This window comes from Orycteropus afer, unplaced genomic scaffold (assembly GCF_000298275.1).
Source record: "Orycteropus afer afer isolate SDZICR_OR568_19922 unplaced genomic scaffold, OryAfe1.0 scaffold00023, whole genome shotgun sequence".
Classification (NCBI taxonomy): Eukaryota; Metazoa; Chordata; class Mammalia; order Tubulidentata; family Orycteropodidae; genus Orycteropus; species Orycteropus afer.
Genome location: NW_006921610.1, coordinates 6637720 through 6649764, shown reverse-complemented (window position 1 = coordinate 6649764; position 12045 = coordinate 6637720).

Here is a 12045-nt window from a genome sequence, read left to right as displayed (position 1 = left end):
TCAGGGGTCCAGGATTATCTTCTGTGTCTGTGTTGATTGGTTTCCCTTTTCTTTGTTGAAGAGGGTCTGTGCAGTCTTTCTGCCTAGTCCATCATCTTGCCGGAACTGTGACTCTGTTCTTAACAATGGCAGGATGTGAAAAGTTTTAAAGCATTTTAGAAATGTTTCTATAAAGATTCTGCACCAGAAGAGTGACTATCACCAAATCCCAGGACTCTAGAAAAATGAACAGTCTTTGAAACTGATCATGACTTATCAGTAAGTAGCTGAGAGGCTGCCCTCTATGATGGTCAGCATGACCACCATAAAAGGGACCAGTTTTCAGAAAACAGCTAAAAATTCCAGGTGATTCTGATAAGTAAATGTGGAAGTCAGAGGCAAAACCAGGACCAATTAATAATGAAATAACTTAAAGGCAGATACTGTCAGGAGGGAAGAATATCAAAACAAATAAAAGCATATCTAAAATATTGAAAAGGAAAAATACAGAACTGTAACCCACCAGCCACTCCTCGGAAGGAAGGATGGGCAATCTACTTCCGTAGTGATACTGCCTCGGAAACCCAAGGAGGGGTCGCTATGAGTCAGGGCCGACTCGACGGCACATAACAACAACAACATGAAAATTTAGCAGACATTATTATATTTCTACTTTTTTTTTTTTTTCTTTTAAGGCATAAATTCATGGCTTTCCTCTTGCACTCTAGAACATCGGTACCATAGGAGGTAGGGTACAGATAACTTAAACTAGATAATTCAGATTGTTAGGGGGTGTTTCAACCACCTACTCATTTGGGTTTTTGTCAGTTGAGAATAAACTTTCTTAGGATTTATCATGTTTTCATTTAACAATGATTGAACATAGATACAGTTTTAGATACAGCTTTAGATATTTAATATTCTGAAGTTACTGCAGTGATAAAATCAAAATTTCCTCCTGTCATGGACCGAACCAGGGGTGGATGGACCCAATAGGGCCCTGTGTGATAATTATTATTGTTAGGCACCGCTGAGTCCCTTCTGACTATACTGACCCTGTGAACAAAAGAACGAAGTGCTGCAGGGTCCTGTGCTGTACTCACAGTTGTTGCTATGCTTGACCCACTTTGCTGTCACTATGTCTATCCATCTCATAGAGGGTTTTTCCCTTTTTTGCTGACCCTCTATTTTACCAAGTATGATATCCTTCTCCAAGGAATGGTCCTTCCCGGAAAACGTGATCAAAGTATGAGAGACTAAGTCTCACCATCTTTGCTTCTACAGAGTATTCTGGCTGTACTTCCTCCAAAAGACAGATTTTTCAGTTTTTCTGGCAGTCCATGGTCTATTCAATATTCTTTTTCAACACTATAATTAAAATGCCTTAATTTTTCTTTATTCTTCCTTATTTATTACCCAGCTTTTTCATGCATAGAAGGTGCACCTTAGACTTCAAACTGACATCTTTGCTCTTTAACCTTGTAAAGAGGTCTTTTGCAGCAGATTTGCTCAGTGTAATACATTGTTTGATTTCTTGACTGCTATTTCCATGGCCTTAATTGTAGAGCCAAGTAAAATTAAATCATTTGACAACTTCAATCTTTTCTCTGTTTTTCATGATGCTGTTTATTGGTCCCATTGTGAAGAATTTTTGTTTCCTTTATGTTGAGGTGTAAGCCATATTGAAGACTGTAGTCTTTGATCTTATTCAGTAAGTGTTTCAAATCCTCCTCACTTTCAGCATACAAGGTTGTATAATCTGCACATGTTGTTAATGAGTCTTCTAATCCTGATGCCGCATTCTTCTTTGTAGTGTCCAGCTTCTCAGATCATTTGCTCAACATACAGATTGAGTAAGTGTGGTGAAAGGATACAACCCTGATGCACACCTTTCCTGATTTTAAACCATGGAGTATCCCCTCGTTCTGTTCAAACAACTGCTTCTTGGTCTATGTACAGGTTCCTCACAAACACAATTAAGTGTCTGGGATTCTTATCCCTTGCAAAGTTGTCCATCATTTGTTAAGATCTATATAGTCTAATGCTTTTGGATAGTCAATAAAACACGGGCAAATATCTGTCTGGTACCCTTTGCTTTCAGCTAAGCTCCATCTGATGTCAGCAACAATATCCCTCATTCCAAGTCCTCTTCTGAATCTGGTTTGAATTTCTGTCAGTTCTCTATTGAGGAAGAGTTGCAACCATTTTTTAATTGTTTTCAGCAAAATTTTGCTTGTGGGTGGTGCCAGTGACATTGTTCAATACTTTCTGCATTCTGGAGAATCATGGTTTTTGGAATGGGAACAAATATGGATGTCTTCCAGTTGGTAGATCAAGTAGCAGTCTTCCAAATTTCTTGGAATAAATAAGTGAATGCCATCAGTATTGCATCCATTTGTTGAAACATCTTAATTGATATTCTGTCAATTCCTAGAACCTTGTTTTTCACCAGTGCCTTCAGTGCAGCTTGGGCTTCTTCCTTCAATATTATTGGTTCTTAATCATATGTTATCTCCTGAGATGTTTGAATCTCGACCAATTCTTTTTGGTACAGTGAATCTATGTTTTCCTTCCATCATCTTTTGATGCTTCATAGGTCGTTCAATATTTTGCCCATAGAATCTTTGAATACTGCAACTGGAGGCTTGATTTTTCTTTTTCTTTAGTTCTTTCAGATTGAGAAATGCTGAGTGTGTTCTTGCTTTTGTTTTTCTAATTCCAAGTCTTTGTACATTTCACTATAATACTTTACTTTGTCTTCTGGAACTGCCTTTTGAAATGTGTTCATTTCATTGACATCATTATTTCTTTGTTCAAGAATAAGTTTCAGAGTCTCTTCTGACATCCACTTTGATCTTTTCTTTCTTTTCAGTGTGTTTAATGACCTTTTCTTTTCTTCATGTGTGTTGTGTATGAAGTCATCCGACAACTCTTTTGGTCTTTGGTCATTGGTGTTCAATGAGTCAAATCTATTCTTCAAATGGTCTCTAAATTCAGAGGGAATATACTCAATTTTCTTCAGCTTCAGGCTAAACTTGAAACTTGTTCTGAGTGATGATATTGAGCTTTGCAGTTATCTCTTCCCACAGATGTAGTTGATTTGATTCCTGTGTATTTCATCTGGCTAGGTCCCCAGGTATTTTTCACCATTTATGTTATTTATAAAAGACATTTTCAATGAATAAGACATTGGTCTTGCAAAAGTCTATCATGTAATCTCATAATCTTGTACAATATTTTTGTCACCAAGGTCAAATTTTCCAACTATCAATGCTTCTTTTTTCCCAACTTTCATGTTCTAATCATCATTAATTATCAATGCACCTTCTTTTTTTTTTTTTTAAGTTTTTATTGTGATTTGGGTGAAAGTTTACAGAGCAAATTCACTTTCCATACAACAGCTCACATACACTTTGTCTCATGACATTAACTGCAATTTCCCCACAATGCAACAGCTCCCTTCCCACTTCTTCCCCAAAGTTACCTCTTTCCTGTGTCCTTCCCTCCCATGTAGTCCTGCTTCCTGAGCTGTCTCCCTGTGCATACAAGCCTTTCTATTTTCCCATGACTGATCTCTCCAAGAAGTGTATCTTCCTAATGCAAATGTTCAGCTCATATGCCTGTCTTTTGTTTGACTGTAAGTCACAGGAGTCGGTTCAATTGAAGACCTGAAGGGCAGCTAGGGGCCATAGTCTCAATGGTTCTGTCCAGCTCTATCAGACCAACAAACTGGTCCCCTTTTTTTTTTTTTTTATGATTTTGAGTGTTGTTGCACATTGTTCTCCCATTCTATCCAGGAACTCCTACATAGATCCCCCTCTGAGTGCTTGACAGTGGTAGCTGGGCAAGATCTAGTTTTTCTGGTATCATAGTCATATAGGCTGATAATCACATGGTGTACCAATCTCTTGGACTAATTGATTCCAGGAATCTTTGGTTTTCCTCATTCTTCTTTGTTCTGGATGAGGAGAGACCCATCATTGCATCTAGATGGCTGCTTTCAAGCTTTTAAGATCCCAGTCACTGCTTGCCAAAGTAGGATGTGAAACAATGTTTTTGTGTAGTACGTTATGCCAATAGAGCTGATGTCCTCTGTGACCATAGTCCACAACCCACAGGTCCAAACACTTGCTCCCTCCAGGTAACTGGGTATGGCCAAGAAGTGACTACAACCTTATTCCTTGTCAGCTCTATTATATACCTGAAAATTCTTATGGAGCATGCAAATATACTAGTAGAAACATTGTCTGCCAACCCTATTTTCTGCCCCCATGTAGACATACCTAATAGTTCAGCCTGTCCACCCATCTATCCACTCATATACCCATGTTTGCCTTCACTTACAGTGCAGTACTGTATATGCAAAAGGGTTCATCTTTGTTGTCTGTACCTCCCACACATCTCTGTATGCCTTCATCCTCCTCAATGCCACCCTGTTCATCACTCGCATTTGGTACGTTGCTCTTCTCTTCACCCAAATCAATATTTGTCTCTACCTATCTAGCAGTGTTCCCTCCCCCCCCTCTCACTCCTGGTAACCAACAAAGAAAATTTCCTTCCATATATAAACTTTCCTTGACTTTTTACAATAATGGGCTAATACAATATTTGTCCTTCTGTGATTGACTTATTTCACTCAGCATAATGTCCTCCAAGTTCATCCACGTTATGTAGTGTTTTGCCTATTCTATATTATTCTTTACGGCTGCATAGTATCTCATTGTGTATATGTACCATAGTTTGCTTATCCATTCTTCTGTTGATGGGTACCTAGGTTGTGTCCATCTTTTGGCTATTGTAAATAGTGCTGTGATGAACATGGGTGTGCATATGTCTGTTCTTGTCCTGGCTTTCACTTCTTTAGGATATATACCTAGTAATAGAATGGCTAGGTCAAATGGTATTTCTAATTCCGACTTTTTAAGGATTGCCATACTGCTTTGCACAGTGGTTGTATCATTTTACAGTCCCACCAGTAGTGTATAAGAGGCCCGATCTCTTCGCATCCTTGCCAACATTTGTTATTTTCTGTCTTGTCTTGCTGAACTTTGCTACTAGTGCTGGGGCAAGATAATATCTCATTGTTGTTTTGATTTTCATCTCTGAGGAGCTCTGGTAGCATAGTACCTAAGGCACTTGACTGCTAACCAGAAGGCTGGTGGTTCAAACTCACCAGCCACTCCTCGGAAGGAAGATGGGACAATCTACTTCTGTAGTGATACTGCCTCAGAAACCCAAGGAGGAGTCGATATGAGTTGGGTCCAACTCGACAGCACATAACAACAACAATGGCAAATGATCGTGAACATTTCTTCATATGTTTGTTGGCCTCCTGAATATCCTCTTTGGTGAAATGTCTCTTCATGTCTTCTGCCCATTTTGTAATTGGATTATTTGTCTCTTTTGTTGTTGAGGTGGAGGAGTTTTCTATAAATTCTAGATATAAGTCCCTTGTCAGATATGTCATTGCCAAATATTTTTTCCCAATATGTAGGTTCTCTTTTGACTGTTTTGGAGAATCTTTTGGAGCACATAAAAATTTAATATTTAGAACATCCCATTCATTTCATTGATCTTCTACTGTTTGTGCATTTTGGGTTGTGCTTGATAGCCTAATTATGCCATATATTTGTTGTTGTTGTTGTTGTTGTTGTTATGTGCCATCAAGTCAGACCCGACTTATAGCAACCCCTCCTTGGGTTTTGAGACAGTATCACTACAGAAGTAGATTGTCCCATCTTCCTTCTGAGAAGTGGCTGGTGGCTTTGAACCACCAACCTTCTGGTAGCAGTCAAGTGCCTTAGGCACTATGCTACCAGAGCTTCCATGACATATATTAGGGCCCTTAAATTCCCCCTAGTTTTTCCTTGAGGAACTGTAAAATTTTAGGCTTCGCATTTAAGTCTTTGATCCATCTGGAGTTTGTTTTTGTGTATGGGGTGAGGTATGGATCTTGTTTCTTTTTTCTGCTAATGGATATCCAGTTTTCCAGCACCATTTGTTAAATAGACCATCTCTTCCTCATGTAATGGATTTCAGCCCTTTGTCAAAAATCAGCTGACCATAGGTCGATGATTCTATTTCTGGGTTCTCAATTCTATTCCATTAGTCTATGTGTCTGTCATTGTCCCAATACCAGGCAGTTTTCACTACTGTAGTTGTATAGTAGATTTTAAGATCTGGGAGTGTGAGACCTCCTACTTTGTTCTCCTTCTTCAATAGTGCTTTGTTTATCTGAGGTCTCTTTCTTTTCCATATAAAGTTAGTGACTGTTTTTTTCCATATCCTTAAAGAATTTTGATGGGATCTGGATAGGGATTACATTGAATGTGTAGATTGCTTTGGGTAGAACTGACATTTTCACAATGTTCAGTCTCCCTATCCATGAGCATGGTATGTTCTTCCATTTATGTAGATCTCTCATGGTTTCTTGAAGTAATCTTTTGTAGTTTTCTTTATATAGGTTTGTGTTCCTGGTAAAATTTATTCCCAGGTATTTTATTTTTCTGGTAGCTATTGTAAACAGTATTGATTTCCTTATTTCTTTTTCAGCAATCTCCTTGCCGGTATAAAGGAATCCACCTTATTTTTGGATGTTGATCTGGTATCCTGCCATGATGTCAAATCTCTCAGTTAGTTCCAGTACATATTTTACTGAGTCTCTTGAGTTTTCTAAGTATAGGATCATATCATCACTATATAGTTGGACTTAGTCCTTACCAATTTGTATGCCTGTGATTTCCCTCTTGCCTTATTGCCCTGGCTAGGACTTCTGTACAATGTTGAATACAAGTGGTGATAGAGGGCATCCTTGTCTGGTTCCTATTTGAAAAGTGGAATGGTTTCATTCTCTCTCCATTGAGAATAATGTTGACTGTTGGTTTAGCACATATGCCTTTTATTACATTGAGGAATGTCCCTTCTATTCCTATTTTGCTGAGAGTTTTGATCAGGAATGGGTGTTGGATTTTATCAAATTCCTTTTCTGCATTGATTGATATGATCATGTGGTTCTTTTCCTTTGGTTTGTTTATGTGGTAGATGATGTTGATTGTTTTTCTAATGTTGAACCATCCTTGCAAAACTGACATGAACCCCACTTAGTCATAATGAATTACTTTCTTGATATGTTGTTGGAGTCTATTGGCTAGGATTTTGTTGAAGGTTTTTGAATCTATGTTCATGAAGAATATTGGTCTGTAGTTTTCCTTTTGAGGGATGTCTTTGCCTGGTTTTGGTATCAAGGTTAGTGCTTCATAAAATGAATTTGAGAGGAATCCATCCTTTTGTATGTTTTGGAATAGTTTGAGTAGGATTGGTGTCAGTTCTTCTCTGAATGTTTGGTTGAATTCTCCTGTGAAACTGTCTGGACCAGGACTTTTTTTTGTTGGTAATTTTTTTTTGACATGTTCAATATCTTCTTTATTATGGATCTGTTCAACTTTTCCACCTCAGTCTGTGCTATTTTAGGTAAGTAGTGTGTTTCTAGAAATCTTTCCATTTCTTCCAGATTTTCAAATTTGTTGCAGTATCCTGATATTATCCTTTTTATTTAAGTTGGTTCTGTTGTGATGTTGCCCATTTCATTTTTATTCATGTTATTTATATTATCTCCCTCTTTTCCTTTGTTAAATTTGCCAGTGGTTTGTTAATTTTATTAATCTTTTCAAAAAGCCAACTTCTAGTCTTGTTGATTTTTTCTATTGTCTTTTTATTTTCTGTTTCATTGATTTCTGCTCGAATCTTTATTATTTCCTTTCTTCTGGTGACTGTAGGGTTTTTTTTTTGCTCCTTTTTTTAATGGTTGGGGATATTGGTTAAAAGTGTTGATTTTGGCTCTTTCTCTTTTCTTGATGTGTGAATTTATTGGTATAAATTGATCTGTGATCACTGCTTTTGCTGTGTCCCAAGGATGTTGGCATGTTGTGTTTTTATTCTCATTTGATTCAAGGAATTTTTAAATTTCATTTTCTATTTCTTCTCTTTCCCAGTCATTCCTAAGGAGAGTGTTTTTCTGTTTCCATATGTTTGTTCTTTTTCTGTTGATCTTCTTATTGTTGATTTCTAATTTGATAGGATTGTGATCTGAGAATATGCTTTTCAGTATTTCAATGTTTTTAAATTTATTAAGGCTTGCTTTATGACCTAACATATCATCTATGCTGCAGAATGTTCCATATGCACTGGAAAATAATGTATATTGTGCTGTTGTTGGGTGAAGTGCTCTGTAGATGTCTATAAGGTTGGTGGTTCTGTATCTTTGTTGAGTTTCTTTCTACTTGTTCTATCTTTCATTGAAAGTAATGTATTAAAGTCTCATACCATGACTGTGGAATCATCTGTTTGCCTTTTCAATTCTGTTAAAGTCTGATTTATGTATTTTGCAACTCTTTCATTGGCCCATAAATAGTTATTATGGTTATATCTTCTTGTTCAATTGATCCTTTGATCATTATATAAAGTCCTTCCTTCTCTTATGGTGGTTTTTGTCTTAAAGTCAATTTGATCAGAAATTAATATTGCCACTGTTGCTCTATTTTGGTTGCCATTTGCTTGATATATCTTTTCCAATCTTTGATTTTTATTCTGTTTTTGTCTTTGTATCTAAGGTGTGTCTCTTGTAGACAGAATATTGATGGGTTATATTTTCTTATTTGGTCTGCAACTCTCCACCTCTTGAGTGGTGTAGTTAATCCATTGACATTCAGTGTAATTAACAACAAGTATGTATTGGTTGCTGTCATTTTGTTATGTGTTTTTTCATGGTGTTCCTGGTTTCTTTGTTCCATATAATTTTCTGTGCTGAGCTCATTATGTTTATGAATCATGTTATCATTTCCTTTGTTGTTTTAGTATTTGCTCAATATTTGTGCTTGTCCAGTTTTTTATTGTGATGTGAAGGTTTATCATTTCTCTTTAAAGTTACCTTGTGATTTATAATTTTCTCCCCTAGTTTAGAACAGTCCATTCTATCTTACAACTCTCTTGACTTCCTCACCATTTAGAAGTTCTGTAACTACACAGTATTTTCCCTCATTTTGGTTTGTAGTTGTCCTCATTTGCTAATTCATGTTTCTGGTTCTGTGTTTACAATCTTGTGAAGTTATTTTACTTTGGATGCTTCCATAATTTGGTTGGTTTCTGGGTTATGTTATCATGTGTATTAATGGTCGGTTGTTGTTTTCTGTTCTTGGTTCTCTGTTCAAAGGACTCTTTTTAGTATCTCTTTTAAAGTTCATCTGGTTTTAACAAATATCTGCTAATCTGCAAATCTCTTAATTTCACCATCATATTTGAGGGACAATTTTGCTGGATATATAATTCTTGTTTGGAAATTTTTCTCTTTCAGTGTTTTACATATACCATCCTATTGCCTTCTCATTTTCATGGTTTTTGCTGAGAAATCTGAGCTTATTCTTATTGGTTGTCCTTGTGGGTAACTTTTCATTTTTCCTGTGCTGATTTCAGGATCCTTTCTTTGTCTATGGTTTTGATGAGTTTGATAATGACATGTCTTGGAGATTTTCTTTTGTGTCAATCCTGTTTGGGGTTCATTGGACATCCTGAATGGATATATTCTCATCTATCATCATGTCAGGGAAGTTCTCTTCCAACAAATCTTGGACAATTTTCTCAGTGGTTTTCTTTTTCTCTTCCTATTCTGGAATTCCAATCACACATGGGTTATTCCTTTTGATGGTATCCCACATGAACCTTAGGCTTTCTTCATTATGTTTTGAATTTTTTTTTTTTTTTCTGATTTATCCCTTTCCAAAGAAATACTGAGGTATTTGTCTTCAATCTCATGAATTCTTTCTTCCATCAATTCAATTCTACTTCTTTGCCCTTTCAATGTGTTATCTATTTCTGAAAATTTAGTATCCATCTTCCGGATTTCTATCTGTAGATTTTGTATCATTTCTAATTTTTCATTTATTTTGTCAATTTGTTCTTGTATTTTCTTCTGAAATTGTTCTAGGTTTTTTATTCTGTGTTTCCTTAATTTTGTCAGTGTTTTTCTAGATCTGTGTCTCAATCCTTTGAAGATACCCAGGTATAATTCTTTTGAATTCCTTATCAGGGAGTTCCAATGCTGCTTCTTCCTCAGGGATGTGTTCTGCCTCTGTATCCTGCTCCCTTGTTTCTATCACTTTATATTGATTCTTTGTGTGGACTGTGATGGTCTGTTGTCTCCAAGACATTGTTCTATTTAGATGTCTGTTAACTATTTGTGAAGAGCAGTTAAGGGTGAGTCAGGCTCTTCTTGGTGGTCATTTATTGTTGGCCAGTTGGTGGAGGAAGAAGTGGTGGCTCTCATTCAGTAAGTGGAGCTGCAGAAGGTATAGGTGTGGTTGCACTGTATGGGCATGGTACCTGTCTCCAACTCAGTTAGACAAAAACAATGATTGAAAGAACATCAAGAAAGTAAAAGCAAGTGGACAGAAAACACACTGCATGAACACACAGGTACAATCACCAAAGTAAGAAAAAAAATGCAATATCTAGGGAGGGGGCAATAAGAGCAAAAAGGTAGAGTAAGTAAATAATGAAGAAAAAAATGGGGAGAATGAAAAAAGGAAAACAATGAATGGGGAGAACCATGAGAAAGAAAAAAAATGGGAACCAGGAACAGGGAAGAGAGAAAAAGCTGAAAACTAGAACCAGAGATAGGAAGCATAAATAATAATAATAATAAATACAAAGAAACAAAAAAAAAAAAAACCTATAACAAACAAAGTGAACAAAAAGAAGGAAAAAAAAATCTGGGCAGGACGGGCACCTAGGCTCCATTGGAGCACAGAGACTGGGATGGAATTTCTGCTGGCCCAGAAGGTGGGTGGGAGTGAGAGATGGCTGCATGTCCACCAGAGAGTGTGGGGTGAGTAACAAAGGAAATATCCCACCTTTTTAGTGTTTGTGTCCAGAATGTCCTTGCAGTCCCTGGGAAGTGGAGCCTATTCTTAGGTCCCTGGAATCTGAGAGAATGCTGTCACTTTAAATATCCAAAATGGTGGAGCCACTTGTAAACATTCAAAATGGCTGTGCCCTCTGAACAGCCAAAAGTCCATGGCTCAGCCTGTCTCCCTCTTCGCTGCTTTCTCTTTTATTCACCAGCCACCAGTGCAGTCCTTTCTGCAGCCCCTGGCTAGCAGGGCTGATCTTTAGGTCAATTCTTAGGTCCTAACACCACTTGGTAGTATCCAAGCTGTCCATGCAGTCAGGATCACTCACAGACTGCAGCTCTATATGTCTCCTTTTTCAGTGTTTTCACACAGGTTCTTCCACTAGTTGGAGTCCAGTGCACTTCTGTATCCTTCCTCTCAAAGTTCAGGGTTTCAGAAATATCTTCTGTATCTGTGTTAATTGGTTCCCCTTTTCTTTGTTGAAGAGGGTCTATTCAGTTTTTCTGCCTATTCTACCATCTTAGTGGAACTCTCGAATTATCAATGCATCTTGACTGCATGTTTGGTCAAATTCAGATCAATGCTTTAGGACAGAGTAGAACTGCCCCATAGTGTTTCCAAGACTGAATATCTTTATAGAAGTAGATTGCCTCATCTTTGTCTTGGGGAGCAGCTGGTGGGTTTAAACACTGATATTTTGGTTAGCAAGCAAAATACTTCAATGACTATGTCACCAGAGCTCTGCAGAAATTGGTAAAATCTTTGAATTTTTCATCTTTTGCTTTAGTGGTTGGTGTATAAATTTAAATAATAGTCATATTGACTGGTCTTCTTTGTAGGCATATGGATATTATCTTATCAATGATAACACTGTACTTCAGGATAGGTCTTGAAATGCTCTTTTTAACAATGAATGCCAAGCTATGCCTCTTTAATTTTTCATTCCCGTTGTAGCAGACCACATGATTGTCTGATTCAAAATAGCCAATATAGCCCATTTCAGCTCACTAGTGCTTAAGATATTAATCCTTATGTATTCCATTTCATTTTTTATTATTTCTAATTTTCCAAGATTCATACTTTGTACATTCCACATTCTGATTATTAATGAATGTTTGCAGCTATTTCTTCCCATTTTGAGTCCTGCCCCATCAGTAAATGA